The 18,707-nt window shown below is 48.5% G+C and overlaps 1 long non-coding RNA gene and 1 pseudogene across 1 annotated transcript in view; both read right to left on the bottom strand.

Annotated features, from left to right (window-relative positions):
- The window catches only part of LOC144146092 (uncharacterized), a 37,790-nt gene that overhangs the window by 6,495 nt on the left and 12,588 nt on the right, over nt 1-18,707 (bottom strand). Inside the window, exon 2 of the long non-coding RNA XR_013317660.1 lies at nt 5,393-5,516. This is a non-coding gene — a long non-coding RNA (uncharacterized LOC144146092). The remainder of the gene's footprint in view (nt 1-5,392; nt 5,517-18,707) is intronic.
- On the bottom strand, nt 15,928-16,045 carry LOC144147449 (U5 spliceosomal RNA; annotated as a pseudogene).

The following is an 18,707-nucleotide window of genomic DNA, read 5'->3' as shown; positions in this document are numbered from 1 at the left end:
CCATAGTGGAGGGCTCCGGATTAATTTTGACCACCTGGGGATCTTTATTAACGTGCACCGAAATCTCGTACACACGGGCGTTTTTGCTTTTCGCCTCCATCAGAAAAGCGGCTGCCGCGGCCGGAAATCGAGCCCGCGACCTCGTGCTCAGCAGCGCAACGCTTTAGCCACTGAGCAACCGCGGCGGGTTAAAAACTAAGGACGGGCGAAGATGTTGAAGGATTGTGGTATGTGGCAGCGCGAACGGATTGGCACAACCATTCATCTTTTTTTTTCTTTTGTTCGTCTGCCCTTCTCTTTCACGTGCTGAAAGTATCCGAAACAATATTATTACATATGCACCCACATGCTCGTTAGACACATACTGGAAGTGTTCTAACATTGTGAAATAGTTGCTTTAAAAATACTTCGTTGGAGGCGCTCAACTATTCTGTAAATTTTGTATTTCTCCGTGATATAAAATATTTAATTTATGCATGTATTCAAAATTTAGTCACTGTGCATTCAGTAACGGTTAGGTAGTTAGTTGAAGCTTTTATTTCACAGGATGGCCATAGCCAATGAGGGGGTGGTTTGGGTTGGGGTTGGAAGGGGGATATATAGAGGATGCACCGACGCTGCTCCGGTGTTGTGCTGGTATAGCGCACTTACTGGCACCCAACTTATACGTATTAGGTGACTGAACGATGTCTGCCATTTCATTCGAAGCTTCGAAGCTTTGGAATTTCATTAAGTCGATGAAGGTGATAACCATCTTAATTACCGGAATATTCGACCTCAACCAAATATTCGTAAATACCGAGTTCCATCTTCGCTAACCGAATGAGAATTCCAAATTATTTTTTGTATGCACCATCTCGAATCAGGTGCAGCTTTCCAGCTCGTCACAAATCTTTGCGTTATGATTACGCCGGAGTTGTTTAACGGAATGCAAAATATTTTCGCACAGCTAATATTTGGGGTGAAAGCTTACTCCTTGCGCAGTTTTAAGGTTAACGCGAAGCGTGACCAGGTTCCAGAGACATGAAAACTAGAGCATCAAAATGTACAGAGAGTAACCTTCGACAACGAATTGCACAAAAAAATTCACAGCCCTGAAAAATATTTCGAGAGTGTCCATGTCCAAGTAGATTCTTTTCTTTATGCGGGATATCATTTTCCTGCAATGGTTTTACTAGGTTTCTGAGAGGTCGGAATTTTAAGCCAAAAACCTGGGGATGATTCATATTTCCAGTACCCGGTCTAAAAATTTTAATTTATTTTAATTATGTTTAATAAATTTAATTTAATTTATTTGTAACCCAGTGCTTTTCTTGCCTTACGTTGTCAGTATCCCCAATCGACTATGGTGGATCCACACTACATATCTGCGCTGAAGACCCGACAGAAGCTACAACGACGTCGAATGTTATAAAGATTGCACGCAGTATTATTGCCCTATTCAGCAAAGGAAAGCTTCCGCGACGCTGAATTTCGGTTTCAAAACAAAATAACTCAGAGCACACAAGGCTCCGCGTCTGCGCTGCGGCAGGGCGTTTACCATTTGCGTCCGATCTAAGAAAAGCCAACATAAGCGACCGTCGTAATTCATTTCGTCAGCCTCTGCTTCAAGAGAGACTCGATTATTGAAGTTTGAACAGCAGCATACAAAATATACTTGTGAGCTCCATTTCCAAAACCCTAAGTGGAACCTAACTCAATTCAAGTGCATTCGCATCCATTTCTTATAAAAATATATTGTTCCCTTTGGTGACAAACCTGTTTTCCCCTTTCCCGTCCCCTCACACAGAGTCGCAGGTCAGAGCCTATATGACTTCCATTCATTAAACACTCTCTCTCTCCCTCTCTTATCTGCCCCAGGGTAGAGAAGCTCAACATAGAGTATACAGCGCAGCTGCTGTCCTAGAAAACACAGTTCGGCAGCAGAGGACGTACTTATATCGTTGCTATTACCGCGCTCTACGCTCTGCCTGTCACCGCCATCGCACATGCAAGGGGGACTTGAATTCTACACCACGTAAATTTCCGAGACTGCCGTTTTTTGTTAGCCTCGAACAAACAGCGACATTAAGCACGACCACCTGTACCCGCAGTTTGCATTGTTATGTGGGCAGTCAGATGCGCCTAAAAGTACGCTTCAACTGCCCCGAATGCTGCTAGAGGGCCGCAGATAAGCATCTGGCATACAGCACCACAATGAGCAACCCCAATATTTCAAATGTTGCTGACAGGTCAAGCTCTTTGGAAGCTACTTCTGATGTTACAGCTGCAGGCCCTGTGCTGCCCGTCTCAGTGACCCCGCGTGTCAGCTAAGTTGGACGGTAAACACTGCAGTGATACGATGTGTGCTGAGAATATGGGAACACAAAATGCTAGGTGGCACACGTGCACAAAAACAGAGACGGTTACTCACTCAGGGGTAGCACGAGAAGGTATGAGCAATAGCGAGGCGCAGGCAGCGCACTGAAAACAGCTGTGCAGGCGGTAGACGTGGCTGCCTACGGGAGCACAACAGGCTGCTCGCGATCCTCCAACGCCGCGGAAAAGCGGCGAAGATGGAGCGGCCGAAACACAAACACAATAGCCACTGATCTCGCTTTGCGCGTTCTTCCGATTTTCGCGCTTTTGTCTCGGAGCAATAAAAAGTGAACTCAAGTATCCAAACGTTGGGAGCAGTTTTGAAACATTCGGCCGGTGCGTGCTTCTTTAGCTTAAATGAGCAAGAGGCGTCAAGTAGCACAAGCGATGACTCATTCCGGCTTTTGTTAAGTGGCCCCTTTCAGACCGCCGTTCGCGAGCTGAGAATTGACAATATCAAATCTCTTTTTTATTTTGTGGAGAGCTGCGCGTCGGATTTATGATACACTTTTGATGCTTGGAATGTGAGGTCTGAAAGAAGTGATTTTTCCAGCAACCGTATACCGTGTGACATTGGTAATCTTAAAAGGCTCATGAAGACAAAATAGAAGTTAGGTTCGTTAGAACGATTGTTCTGTTTCGATGACAACGACACAAATTGTATACCGAACTTCGCAACAACAGCGGAGATATAAAAAAACATATGTGAAGCACCGGCGACTTCCTAGTCACTTTTGGGGCACTTTTCTAACACGCCAATGAACCTTGATTGCGCGACTGGCGGCCACCGAAATGACCCGTCGCCAAGACACGTGACTGGACGATTGCAGAGGGGTCTGCAGTTCCGTTTGATCACATCACTTGAATGCTAACGCGAAGTTGACAGACTGAAAAGTATGTTTTTAGTGCTGGCCCACATGACGTCACTCCTGCCCGTAACACGTCACTGTAGCGCGAAATTTGAAAATTTTTAATGCTGCTCGCGTTTTCTTTAAAAAACCTCTTTCGTGGCTGATATGCACCTGGGTGAGGTACTTAAAGCCAGTTCTTTCAAATTGACCAAAGTCGTATTTTGTCTTCATGGCCCCTTTAAAGCTATGAATAAACCAGAGCTTGAAATGGGGCTAGCTGGTTTTTGAATATGAATAAAGCCACGCACCACTCTGGACATTTACTACACCCGTAACGTCAGGGAGTGAGTGAATAAATATACTTTATATCAGAACAAGCGCGATCTTCGGGCGCTCTCCGGGTGGGACGTGTCAAAATTCCAAAATACTACCCTGTAACCCACGGGCTCACTGTCTAATGCCGAATGAGAGCTCACTGCTACAAAGCCAGGGCACTACCACAACATGCTAACGATGGTAAACGTTGCGTGTTGACATTTCGGTACGTGCTTAAGAACACCACGCGCTGTTTGGAGTACACCGATTAGTATTGCTATGGCGCGTGCATTACTTGAAAGCTGTTCAAGTTCCCAGTATGTAACTAATCAATTTGATATGCACTGTAGACATTCCCTATCATCCGATCGTTCCCTCTGAAAGAGCAATCATGCAAAAAACTTTGTTGGTGCTCAAGGCCTACGTCCTTGTCTGGATGTCCCGTCCTGCCCCCGTCCCTCTGATTGACAGGCAATAGTTAACAACGTCTTGTAGCTGTGATGAGCGTGCACACCAGTGGGGGCGACAAGGAAAATGAAGCGGACATGAACAGAATGTGCAAGAATCGGCTCGTAGACTAGCTGTTGGTAATGTTTTTCAATGAGTGTCGATAAACTCTGTAGCTCTGATAAGCCCGCGAAACACGGGGGACGATGAAGAAAACGAAGGGCAGTGACCTGACCGAGGGACATTGCACTGTTCCCGAAGCGTGGGGCCAAATGAAGTGACAGCTGGACAGCTCCAAATCACTACCTTCTCACTCTCTCTCGCCCCTTCCTCTAGCATCGTATGGCCATTCGTCAACCGCTGGCAGGTTAATTTTAGTTTATCTCTGCCAATTATAGATAGAAATCTGTCTTTTTATAATAAGCAGTGGCACAAGTTTTTCAGAGTTCACCGCAGCACTGGAAATGCCAAAATGTATATGCGACCTTCTTACACTAATGAGTCTGCGGGCTGAACATGACTAAAAACCAAAGTGTCTTCGTTTCTTTGTATCTCGCTCGCACAAATACGGCCGAGAAAGAGCACGAAAAAGTTACGTTTTTCCCGTAGAAAAATTATTTCTCGGGAATGGCATCTTAGTCATCGTAAACGCCTGCGCGCAATCAAAGCCAAGATGCTTGAACTTGAGATGCCCGGTCCAAGATCACCCTTACTTTCAGGAGGCCAATATTCTAACTAGACACCTTATTTTTAAACGAAAACTAAAGCAAGTACCAGAATAGGCACACCGGACAACGACTCAAATACAGCGCCGAGTAATGGTTTCTACGAAAAACCCCGTTAGTAACTATTTGCTTTCAAATGACAGTGCCGCGCAAATGCGCAGTTCGCGTGTGTCTGCTCTACTTTCGAAGTTCAGTTGACAGCGAATGTTTGCATCAAGTTATTGACGCAATTGAGGTCACACCGCACAGAAAGAACAGATACGTGCAGATGAATGATATCACGAAGCTGCCACTAGCCCACGTTTCATGGGAGGAGATAAAAGAACATGCTCCGGTAAGGTTTTCAATGTTCGCTGCGCTACCTTATCAGTGATTTCAGCCGATTAGAATCGTTCGCCTAGAGTATCCTCCGAACTCCCAAGCGTACAGAACCTTAATTAGATTATACGTGCCTAATAGTGCATCATAACGTCCCTAGTTACTTAAAACATGTCCCTTAAGCATGCTGAAGTGCCACGAAGAAGATACTCTTGTTTAAAATTGCCTGGATACGGTACAAAGCACAACCTTCGCGAAATATTTCAAACCTGCCACTGTTTACGCGCAGAGATCCACAGGACCGAACCTTAGGCAATAGCACTTGCTGGACATCCACTTTGACATCACGATAATATGAAATTGGCGCTTAGCACTCACCTCCTGACCCTTCCGCCTGCAACTTTGCTGAACTGGCACAGTCAGTACCATTCGTGTCAGCCGTCCATGCCGACGTCCCGTTGAGTCCGGGCTCCTCCGGAACCGGCTGAAGACCGCACCCAGCCTTCAGCCGGTTCAGCGCCATGCGTACGCAAGAGCAAGCGGGTGAGGAACTAAACAAGCGCTCGGCACCAGACAAAACACAGCACTGTTCTCTTAACTCCTTCCGGGCTGCTTCTCAGCGCGAGCGCGAAAACCTACTTATCGGAGCCAAGTTTGAACACTCGCCGATGGTGAAGTATCTCTGCAGTATAGCCGACGTCTCCGCAGATCTCTCGGCACCGTCGAAGAACACGCAACTCTCTGTGGTCACGATCGTGCGCGAAATATGCAAGCACCGTACGCGGCCTTTCACGGTGCCGTCGTCCTCGGCGCGGCGCCGACCACGGTGCCTTTGCCGCAATCGCTGGCGCGTGATCTCGCGCCAAGGGAAGCACCTCAGGAGGGCACACGATACAAACAAGCAGCGGTGACCACAACAGCTGCACGCCGGAGGAGCATCGCCGCGCTGATCGTCTGCCACAACGCTGTAGCAGACGACGAACACTGGCGGCGTCGCTGACGTCAATCTGTTGCACGGCTTCCGCCGGAGTGGCAGCTGCTCTGCAGACGACAAAAACCACCGCCGTCGTCGAAGAGCCGTCTGCTGTGCGCACGGCCCAGGTCGCGCTTCATTCGCGCGGCAAATTTTACACTACACGGTCTCCTTCCGGGAACAATGCAATCTGCCAGCTTCCAGTAGAAGGACCTACCCTCCCCTTTCACCTCCCTCCTCCCCCCAGCCCGGCGTCCACAACTGAGAAATGGGGGCAACGTCGGTCTCACCGGGCGCCTGGCCACAACAGAGTTGCGCCGGCGAAAATTGAGCCCGCTGCAATTGGCGGCCGCGAAACCGTGCCCTTTTGTGCTGTCTGCGCGTTCGCGCGCGTGAAAGCAAGGGGAGGGAGGAGGAGGGTAGACGAAAGCAGCGAAGCAGGCCTACTGAAAAGCACAATATACATTCCCTGCGCAGACTGCGGAATGTATTGAGAGGGGGGCATGAGGAGAACAGAAAAGAAATCCTTTTCATGGTGCCAGTTTTTCCGGACCCTTCAGCTGGCAAGTTAGCCATTCCCGTTTTTTCGTTAGCGCGTTACTGCGACTGCCTCAAAACCGGCTTCCGTAAACGAGATCCAATAACTCGAGGAAAAGTAAATGCAACGGTTAAGCTTAGCTGTTCGCGATGTGGGCCTGTGTGAGCATTGACTAAGAAAACGTGGTCCCACGATGTCTGCAAAAGTCATGTTTCCGCCATTGTCTCAGGCTGCGCAAGATGCACAAGAATTAAGAATTTAAACGTTGTAGAAAATCATCGCCTTGTGCAATGTTCGTCCTGTGTACAAATGTTTCTTGGGCTACCTAAACGCGAAATATCTGACCTGTCTGTCTGTCTGTCTGTCTGTCTGTCTGTCTGTCTGTCTGTCTGTCTGTCTGTCTGTCTGTCTGTCCTTCGATTCATACGCTTGACCAAGGGTTAAAAGAACTGTTTAACGAGACGATTATATAGGCGAAACAATTTCCGTGAATCTGCTAGCACACTTCACACTGTCAACATTGAGGCAAAACAATATTACATACCTGATACTAGCGTTGTTATTTTAATTAAACTTGGACGTCGGCGTAATTTTTTCAGATGGCAAACCAAATAAAGGAGGTTGAAAACAATACTTTAGCCGAAAATACAAAAACCGTTCGCACTGGAGCCTTAGACTTCTGGCTCGCAAGAGTAAGAAAAGATCCAAACGGATGGCGCTGCAGCCGTGTGAAAGGGGGAAATTCGAATTGAATTTAGAAGACCTTCATTGTGTCTATCACGGGATAGCCGAGACAGGAAGGAACAGCGTAAGTGGTGGGCGGAGGAGACAGGAAAGACGGTTACGTGGCAGGGGCGGCGGGAAACTGTCGTCTTTCGACTAAATTTGCAGCGAAGCAACCAGATACGTTGAAAATTTTTGTGTGTGTTGAAACTGCGATAACGTATGCCACTTTTTTCGGTGTCAAAGATGTAGCATCCAGGTTTTTTGTGGAAACCGTAAATGGGATGGACAAGGAGAGACCATCGGTTGCCACCCAACCACCACGTTTCAATTGCAACTTAAACCAGAAGCGGAAAGTCCTAAAACATCTGCAAACGTGTGGATTACAAAATATTTGCATCGTCGAACCCTAGCGCATTCGGTGACAAAATGGAGTTTGCGTCTTTCTTGGTCCCTGGCCTTTGCAGCGTCAACGCCACTACATCGGTCGTTCTAATAGAAATGTTCCTCACCCACAACATCGAAACAAATGCAATAAACATGCGTATGTTTTTTAAATGATGAGCACGGCATTCTGTAATGGGCCTGTCAGGACAATTCAAAGGACTTGGTCTATGAAATCCTGGGTAATAATCGATGGAACATTTTGTGCTCACAGGAAACTAATGGAAGCTCTACAAACACATAAACACATCAACTTTCACAGCCCACAGCTTTCAGAAAAGAAAACAGATCGAACAACCCCGGCTCGCCATGATAGATGCTCCAAAGTTAAGATCACACTATATGCGAAGAACAGGCCCTGTGACGTTTCTCGAACTCTGCGTCAGTCCTGTGTGCTTTTTACTGTCATTGTACCAATTGTACCATGTTTACCCCTCAAGTTCATTCCCCGTGAAAAATTCGCAAACGCATATTGAGTCGATACATGTTATGTGAAAAATAAGCTTCCATTGTTAGTCAGCATCGCGTGTTGCTGACATTCCCTTGGTCTGTTCACGTGCCACATGTTTTGCGCTTTTCTTTGCGCGTGGCAACCGAATCATTTTGAGTGCTTTTGTGACATTGACCTTTTAAAGGGTGAGAAACACCAGCCGCACTCTCACGTCTTAAGGAAAGCAAGTTATTATTCTCCACCATGCATGCCCGGTTCTGTCGGTCCCTTGACAATACAAGGCAAGAATAATAATAATAATACTTTTATTACAAGAAGACGGCATTAACAATACAACAAGATGAATAACACAACTCGGCAACAATACAGCGTCTAATTGCCAGGAATCAGCATGCAACAAGGCCTTGGCAGGTGCCCTCACCCAAAATGCACCCTTCCATATCGAGCACACATGCCCGATGCGCCATGAGCATGTCACACATTCGAAAGTATTCACGCATTAAAATTTTATTCTGTTTTATACGTATCCTACATACAATCCCTCTTTAATTTCTGATTTTCATATATGGTCACTCACATGGTGATGAATTTATCCAGGACTAACATCAATAAGGTTACTATTATGTACGCGGCATTCATTGGCGTTGTATGCCCTGGAACTGCTTATCATTTTCTGCCACCACAATCAGCATGCAATACAAAGGCAGCTAGTTGTTCTCACATGCATTTTGCAGAAATTTACAGCACGCTACATGGGCTCAAGTAATGGTTAATATCAGCTGTACAATTTTAAAATGTCACAATTGGCTTTAGCTATTTTCTTCCTTTATTATAGTTCTTATTATGTCTCGCCTGTTCAATGCTCATGACAATCGGTAAATTGATCCAGGGGAAATTAGTAGGTTAAATCTTGAAGGTGTCACATTGTACATCACTTTCCTAAAAAGACCCAGAAAAGCCTTTTGTAAAAGTTACAAAAGGCCTTTATTGTCGCGTAGTACCAATATAGCGATCCAATGCCGTTGGAATTATTGATCTACATTCAGTATTAGCTGCGCCAGAAGCAATTAAGTGCACCTCTCCCCCCTTGCCGATCGATTCCTCCTCCCTCTCTGCTTCTTTCAAAGCAGCTGGAAACACTGGGAATAGCCATGTGACATCGCGACGCTCGACTTCCGTTCTTCGCTAGCTACATTCCTGCGCCTAGGCACGCGTCAATCGCTGCAGACCGTGCTGCAGACCCGCCTTTACCAGGGGATCGCGCAGGAAGGAGGAAGAGCAACCGGAAGCCAATGGCAGTGACGTTGCCGGCGACCGACGATCGGCCGAATCAGGAGGGCGCCTCGCCGTTGCGTCAGCCGCGGTCGGAGTTGCGTCAGCCGCGGTCGGCTCGCTGCGGCGGCGCGCTCATCGGCTGAGAAAGGCGATCTTCAAAAATTGTTTACAAATTATCCATACAACGTATGGGGCTCACCCTTGGCCCAAAAATCCCCCGTTATGTATTCTACCACCTGAATGCATTTAATTGCCACCTTCGCAAAGCTTTTCTGGGTCCCTTTAAGGGAGGGGGGAGGGCGGGAGTTTGTCAAGCTGTTCGTACACCTTTTTTACTTTGCCATCTCGAAGGACTGAAAATAAAGGAATTACTATTGTTATTATTATTATTTGCCTGATTTCAGGAATGTATGCCAGTATTCGCGGAACGATTAAGTGTATGACTAAAGTTCGCGTTTCGTAGAGGGACAACTTTCTTCTTTGCAGTACAGGCGAAAAAGTTTGAAATCACGAGGCGCCAAATTAAAAACGCTAATAGCATAATTTGTTTTGTTTTTTTTTCAAAAATAAGGTCATTATAGGAGCTTTCGTGAATTACACGCGTCTCCATACACATTTTCATTAACTCTCTACTATACCGAGTCACTGGAACGTCCTGGTCACTAACCGTGGACGAGTCAACACCAAGCACCCACCCTAAAACATTCTGCGACTACGTCACGGCTCAGTTATTCTCTCGGTCTGTGCGGTATGCGACCGCTCTCACAATCCAAATTCCTCAGCTTGCTATCGTTGGAAGAGCCACGTATCTTGTGGAGGCGTGAAGGCGTTAGAAGACAAAAAAGTCGCGTTATAGTCGAGTATAGGTGTCAGGACGTTTATGCTACGCCTCATGTCAGATCAAAAGGCTGTGGTTCATCCCAAACTCAAACAATGAAAAAAATAGGCATGGTTAGTTATTCTTTCTATAGGATTGGCAAGAGCACATAATACAGGACAAAATATGGCATTTCTGCTAATAGATATATGACTGGCCCCCTTCCCCCTTAAAGAGGTGGTTCTCGCTGCGCACGTCACGTTATTCAGGAATGGATCATGGCGCTGAGGGTGATGACATGTCGTGACGTACGCACGAACGCATGCGCGTATGGCGAACGCTTTCCCGTAGCCAAGCGTGGCGTTGGGGAGGAGAAAACTCGTAATCTTAATAGCCTGAGCGTAGACGCGTCATATCCACAATCTTCGTCTAGCGCGGAAGTTCCGGACGAGCCTTTCAGGCGCGCAAAGAATAACAGCGGACTGAAGACAACGTTTCCCGGCAAGAGGGCACGGACGGCTGGTGACAGAAGCAGCGCGCCCCGGTGCGAGAACCGGTCCGGCATTGACCGATATAGTAGCGGCGGAAGATGCCGAGCGTTCCCTGCTCGCAGCCGTCGCCCTCCTCTCGGGCCGCGCACGTAATACGCGCGGGGCTGAGAGGACGACGAAATCGAAAAGCTGCCCGGAAGTCGCCGGGTTCACTCGAGGTCGTTTCACTTTCACGCGCGCCCCGCCAGTTACACGGGCCGGCGTACACGCCAGGTGCCGGCTGGCGGAGTCCGTTCATGATGCGATACGGCGCCCAACGCGGAATGTCTGGGTTCCTTCGCGACGGTAAATTGCAGACCTAGCTGGGACAACGTTCGGACAGGTCTAGCGCTTATGCCAGCCGTAATAGCTGTAATGATGGCGATAAGGATAATAATGCCAGTTAACAAACTCCATTCGCTCTTAAAAGACGGGCGCTACGAGGTGACGTAAGTGAGGGGGCGGGAACGTGGTCCCTCTCGCTTCAGATGAGGATCTAGTTTCCGCACCAAGAACTGGCCTCGCGAAGAATGGCTGCTTTCAACTAGAAGTCGCCTACCCGTAAGGGATATTTGGAATCACTGTGTTGTCCTTCAAAGGCTGCTTGTCTTCAAAGACTGCTTCTTGCGACGTTTCGACTTGACTGAAGTCTTTACTCAAGTCGAAATAAACAGTCGATATATATATATATATATATATATATATATATATATATATATATATATATATATATATATATATATATTGATCCAGATCTTGATCCAGACATTGCGGATCAAGAACACGCTCTTCAGAGTACTTTAAATATGGTTGACACGTGGTGCAAACGCGTGGGACTCATGCTATCCCGAGATAAGACAGTGTTACTTATCGTCGCCAATCGAAGGGCTCGACAAAAACTGCAAAACCGACCCATTTTACTAAATCTTGATGGCGAGCCAGTGACGAAAGTTACTTGTCACCGCATCCTTGGCCTGGACGTTGCGGCCTCCGGCTCAGCTACGCCATGGCTCCGGGAAGCTCGCCGGCGCGCCCTTCAACTGCTACATCTAGTTCGCCGGATTTCCATGAAATCGGGAGGAGCTCGCACAGAGATGGCTCGGCTTCTCGTACGTGCAATCCTGCAGCCACGTATCACGTACCAGGCTCAGTTTCAGTACATGACAAGGGCGGAATGGGATCGTCTAGAGGCCATCAATAGAGAAGCCATGAGGACTATTACCTGCCTTCCTCGCTTAACGCGCATCTCCACACTACAGGAAGAAGCTGGCCTTAACACGATAGATGAGTTGGTTCACCAGCGGCGACAGGCACGATCTCTTAAAGCGCAGGTGTACACATCTGTGGCTGCTTTAAGGTGGTATATGGGCCTCCAAACTAACACGCCGCCAGATCCCTCTCCAGAACCCGCTCCTTGGACCCGAATATTAATTACTGATTGCAAGCCTCTGGGTCGGTCAAGCCGTGTTGCGCCGCAACTCTCATCCAGTGCTGGCCAAGATACGTTTTACGTCGACGCCAGTATTTCAGGAAGCCTTATTACCACAGCCGTCGTAAACCCAGCCATGCAGTTTTGTCAAACCTGCCATTACTACGCCCCTCAGAGGCCCCCGTCAACACTTGCTGAGCTCAAGGCGATTTTCGACGCCTTGACGACTATAGAGTTGCTGAGGCCAGACCAATCGCAACCTGTCAACATCTTTACAGATTCAATGCAAGCAGTCCGAGACCTCCGGAAAGTACTTCATCAAGTGCCCATGTCCCAAACCATCCACGCGAAGGCTGCGGCCCTAAGTTTCAGAGTGAAGATTACTTGGGCCCAGAGGACATCGACCCCTGGACAGCAACAGGCGGATGCGGCGACCCGTATACCTCCAACGACGCATCCACTGCCCTTATTTCCAGTTGACGCAATGTCAAAGTTGGCCACCGACAAAGAAGACCTTCGGCGCTCCACACGCGCACTTATTCCACCGTGTGGATCAAACCTCCCTGGTGGGCTCACCCGCCGTGAGGAGGTGGCGCTACGAAGGATTCGCGTCGGGGCTGCTCTTACACCAGCTGTCACCCACACCTGGCCCCCGGATCGACGGGCTCCGTTTGGCCGGACATGCCCATTTTGCACCACGTCGGCATCGACCGCAGACATTCACCATCTTCTGTGGACTTGCCGTGGCCTCCAACGTTCCCGACAGCAAGTACTACATAGTGTGGGACTCAACCCAGGCCGACCTCCCGACTACAGACGCTGGCTCTTTGGGCCGTATCACCGGAGCCTTTTAGACTTTCTTAGTGAAAACTTCCTGTTTATGTACATTTAAACACACTCGCCTCCACCGTTTTATGCTGCAGAGCAAACTTTCGCAATTAAAAAAAAAAATATATATATATATATATATATATATATATATATATATATATATATATATATATATATGTGTGTGTGTGTGTGTGTGTGTGTGTGTGTGTGTGTGTGTGTGTGTGTGTGTGTGTGTGTGTGTGACGGAAGAGTTGTGGCAGCAGGAAATGACGTAATTACGGCCGAAGAACCCCTATTAGACATAGATGGTCACGGAGCTTAAAATGAAATGTAATGCTGTTGAAGTACCACGCGTAAGCATTCTTAAAACGGGTATGAAGACAAAATATTACCTCGTTTAATTTGAATGATCTGGCCTTTGGTAACGCAATTAGCTCAATTCCAGCCACCAAAGGCGTTTCTTTAACCCACCCAACCCGCCGGAACACCCAGGAATGGCTAAAAAAAAAAGGTTCAAATTTTGCGCTAAGCAAAGTCACGAGAACGTTGCCTTATACCCCGTGCCTTCGCCACCCGTTTAATAGCTATGTGCAGCGGGTCCTGTTTATTATGCTTAATAAACTCTCTTTTCATCTCGTCCTCATCACGTCACCAGTGGCACAATAGACGTAACACTAAACCTTGTCACATCAGTGGGCTAACCGCACGTTAGCATTGAAATAGTACGGTTAAACGTAACTGGAGGCACCACTGCAATCACAGTCATGTTCTTTACGTTGGCTTTGGTTTGCAGGCGCCAATACCACTAAGATTCTGAGGCATAAAGACCCGGCGGCCTATTTCCAAACGCTTCGCATCACCGTGCCTCACGTGACATGCGTGTTCGTGCGATACAGAACGTCAATTATAAACGGGGTCGTAGGCTGCGCCCCTAACTTAAAGCTACCTAAAACATACCAAATCACCATCTGTAACAAAAACAGCATGCAGAATTGAGTTATTCCGAAATAAAAAAAATAGAGTTTAGAAAACTTATTTTGCACTGAAAAAAAAAAAAACACAGCCGCTGAGATTCGAACGCAGGGCGTCAGTACAAGTACCAAAAACCCTACCGTGAGGCCAAAAAGCCCGAACAGTGGGATCGCTTCATCAGCAGCTCAATACAATAGCAGGCGCAGTGACATCGCAAATGTCTCGTGGGGTGCTGTGCAGCGAAGCATTGGGAAGCACACGACCCGGCAAAAATATTATTTGTTTGGAGATTGAAAAAAAAAAAAGTACCATTGTCGTTCACGCCTTCTGATTAAGCACACTTCTTTTTGGTCTACATTGCCGATTTAGATGTGTCTAAATTTTGAAAGCGAGGCTTTTTTCGGTCTCACTGGGGCACTTGCCGCAACCAAAACAACTGCAGGAACGCCAAGTTTACACTTTGGGAGGACACGTGATGATGACGATGATGACGACGATACAAGAAAAAACGCTGCCCGTGGTCAAAATTAAACCTGGGTCCATTCCGAGCCGGTCGACAATGGGTGGGGGGGGGGGGGAGGGGGGAGTTGCTCAGCTTTATTGAGAGGGATTCATTTGCTGTCGTCTGAGTTAGGCAGTTCGCACTTTGATCGTTAATGCGTGGAGTGAGTTTGCAGCGGCGCTGACTTTGGCACTGCGCCACTTGATTTTCGCGCGCGAGAACGCTCGAGTTTCAACAATCGTCGTCATTAGACGGAGGGGATTTGATTCTAGAGCAAAAACTCTACTACACTACGTCTTGAAAGGTCATTCATCACGTCGCGACGACCTTTAGCGCTAGGGCGCAAGCTGCGCCTTTCTTTCTTAGCGCTTCACTTGCTCCCAACTTCTCCGCTGCGGCACCACGTGACTAGGCGAGGGTGAAAACGGCTGCTACGCGAGCTGCTTATCGTCCAGCGGTGGCTGGGCCGTCCTTGTGTACAGTTCAACGCAGGCGAACCGCGGGACAAGGCAGATGTTTAACGACTGATATATGTAAACACTGCGCGAACCGACTGTACTCAGGAAGCAAGACTAGCGATACACAGGATGCACGCGCACGAATGCACTGTTTTGCCGGCTGCTTTGCTGGCGCTTGGTCCCTCGGTCTCGCCATCGATGGCGTGCCGGCAGAGCGGTCTGTGCGTACACTTCAGCGCAAGCGAAAGGATGAACCCAATTATCCAGCAGATATAGCTAGGCGGCGGGCTGCGGCATCTCAACCGAAGGCAATCTTTCACGAAACACTGTGCGCATAGTCGTTACTTTGGCTCCGGATAACTGAAATCAGAAAGTTAAACCAAAGACATTTTTTCATCAATCGCAAGTACAACGAGATTTGGTGTTCCCTTATTATTCTTTATAAAATAGACCCCACGAAACGCCTGCGGCAACTCAACGGGAAGTCTTCGCCCATCTGGTCCATCACCTGGAGACGACCGGCCTCACGCAGCGGCTGTAGCGCGGACTTCAGTGAATGACTGGTGTGCCTGGACGGACGCCCACATCTCTTATTCTTTACCCTCCCGTTATACCTTTCTCTCCCTCTGTTTTATCCTTTCACTCCCCTGTACTTCCATTTCCCCGCACAGGGTTGTATGCAGGTGAGCTTCCTGCCGAGCTCAAAAATATCCCCAGTGCACTACCTTTTCTTTTCCCTCAAATTACAACCTACCTAACACCTTCGGACATATGTACAGCGCAACGGACAACTAGGTTTGCCCACAAATATGACTAAGGGGCATTATCATCACCAAAACTTTTAAGTGGCGCATCCTTAGTCGCAGCACTCTGTATGCAACCCATTGCGCATCGTTAAGGGTACCCAGAGCGCTTACGAGAGACGTCGCGGCGATGTACATTTCTTATTTTGGAATTTGATATTAGGCCTCGCCCAAACGGGTAAGGCCTCCCATAAATTGAGCGTGAACCTCATTAAGTTGTCCCTCCGCACGGTAACCTTTAGTAAAAGGCGAAAAGTTATTGCGAATGCGGAGAGACCTGAGCGTATGCCTGATACTGTCGACTGTAAGAGGCCCCCTACGACGATCCATTAAGATTCGCCAATGGCGCGTTTAACACTAATAGGAATCCCGGGCAAAAAAATGTGTGACGCCCTTACTAACTCTTCTCCTGACAGGCCTGCCTTCGCGTGCAGTGTGTTTTAAGTTGAAACTTCAGCTAGAAATGCTATTTGCAGCGTTTCTGCATCTTTAAATAGTGTGCAAGAATAAATGGACGCGGGGGTTACGTGGCTAACATACACGTGTTACTTCCCGCTCCCAGCTTGGCCCGACTTGTTCACGTGGGTGGCACCATTCCGCTCGTGATTCGTCACATTTGTTTGGTCATTCTCTTGTGAAAGCGGCTCGGCGAAAACACATGGCTCTGTTACCTCTTCGGTGTCCCCAGCCTACACTGCTGCGCCGAAATATTTGTTAACTAGAGCGTCGTTATTGCTGTCGTTACTCCCTGCACCCTGACAAAATGGTTCCTTTGGACACGTCCGTTACTATCTATGGTTTTAGCCAGCTCAAGAACTCTGTTAAAAAAATTCTGGCATAAAGTATAGGATAGTAAACGCACGCTGCTGTATGCCCCTTACATTTTAGCCATCCAGGCCCGCGGAGCCGCGCATAAGATACGCCGGAGACTGCGAGATGTACCTCGTACATTTAAAGTTCACGAATTCTGTTCGACGCTCCTTGCGCCGCCTTGCATTGCGCCATAAAAATCCAACCATCATCAGAAAGTTGCACAAATGATACACTCGCCCATTCTTAATACCCCCCCCCCCCCCCCCCCCAGCCCCGTATAAAGCGAAAACTTTCTTAGTGGGACGGTTGGCGTTCGGTCACGAAACTAATTCATCTCCCCATAGGCCGGTTGGTCGACCGAAAAGCTCCGATAAGGTCTCTGGACGCACGGCGCGTGCGTGAAACTGGGCTTCGGTTGTGTCAAAACGGTTACTGTGAAATCGCGAAAAAGGAAAGGTTTTAGATAAGACAACACGCGCATCGATGGTGGAGAAGGAGTACGATGGTATACCGTTATCTCATAAACCCCGTCTCTAGATCGTTCGTTTATATGCGCTTACTTAATGCGCGAAACATCGTTCGTTCGAGAGTTCGTTGGCGATTTGGGTCTTTGAAGGTATGACAATCGACTGGAGGCACTTTCAGCGAAGGTTGGGACGCACTTTTAGCTTTCGCGCTTTTCTGAACTGCCTTTACGAATGGATGGTGATTTTTTTTCTTGTTTGTATAGCACTGTAGGCACTGTATAGTTTTCAGCAGACTCGAACTTTATTGATCAGTGTACCAGGAGTCTTCAACGGCAGCTTTTGCCTTTTTTTCAGCACCACGATGCTTCGGGTGCGATACCCTGAAGGAACGCATTCTTCCAAGAACTGTTCGAGTCAAGTGGATACCGGCGCATGCGGACAAGGACGCGTGGAGTAACAACGCAAATCACAACGAAACGGCACACTCGGAGGCGCGAGCACTAACCAAACGCGCCCCCGCAACTGACCGTCCAACATGGTTCGGTGCTAAGGACCGAATGACGGATTATGGTGAAATCACCAAGGACTACCGCCTGGCTCGTAAAACTCTCCCACCGCTGCACCCGGGGTTGAGCCGGGCGGAGGCAGTGCTACTAAGGCAGCTTCAGACCGGGTCCCTACTTACCCCGGCTCTGATGCACTGAATGTATCCGGGGGGCATACCCGACCGAGAAGTGCCAGCTCTGCTGCAGGGAGACTGCAGACCAGAAGCACACCTTGTGGGACTGTGTCATGAACACTGACGAAGCGACGTCAAAAAGCATCCCGCCACGGCTTGCAGAAGCCGCAAGGAGCTGCCCTTACGAGCAACAGCACTGGGCCGTCCAGCAGGTCCTGCAGGCGCTCGCTAGGCATGAGACTCGCGAGTCGGGAACGATGAGCTCACGTCTCGGCTGAGTAGTAGCTAACCACCAGGACGATACCAAGGCCCGCGTCGGGACGTGTAAAAACGTCGTTCTGCAGGCTTCGTAGGTTCCTCTGCCATTTTCCGACGCAGAGGAAGACGAAGCTATGATTTTTTTCTGCTCTGTGTTGGCAGCTCTAGTCCACGGACCTCGAGGGGATTAATCAGCTGCACGTTCCTTCGTCTGCGCATCTCCAGGTGCAGCGGTGAGCCTACACGTTTTTCCTAAGGGGATGGGTTTGATTGAAGGTGCCCGGTTAGCCGGTTAGGCTTGGTGTGGCTTGCAAGCCATCGTGTACAGCCCGCAGGGAAAGCTGCATTGAAGCGCCTGCCGCGATCTCGAGTCAGTGACACAATGGAAGATCAACCACCCATCGCGCTTCGCCCAACGTCTCGTGGACCACTTGTAGACTGTGATGGCGGTCCAAACGGAGACCTTCAACGAGAGATTCAAGATCAAGAGTCGTTACTAGCTGGCAATCCCCAAGGTAGTCATCATCATTCGGAGGGGTACAATCCCCCGCGGGATCATTGCCAAAGCGACAGTGTCCGTGCTTCCAGCCCTGTGGCGCGTCCCACGCATTCTCTTGAGGGATTGACAGTAGAAAGAGAAGAAGATACCTCCCTCCTCTGCGACAAAGGGAAGCAGCTCCTAAATGTTCTCAGTGGTGGCATAAACAAAGTATTGTACCAGTGCGCGAAA

This window comes from Haemaphysalis longicornis, unplaced genomic scaffold, assembly GCF_048455015.1.
Source record: "Haemaphysalis longicornis isolate Haplotype H1 unplaced genomic scaffold, Haemaphysalis longicornis Haplotype H1 scaffold_7, whole genome shotgun sequence".
NCBI lineage: Eukaryota > Metazoa > Arthropoda > Arachnida > Ixodida > Ixodidae > Haemaphysalis > Haemaphysalis longicornis.
This window is presented reverse-complemented; position numbering and strand designations above follow the sequence as displayed.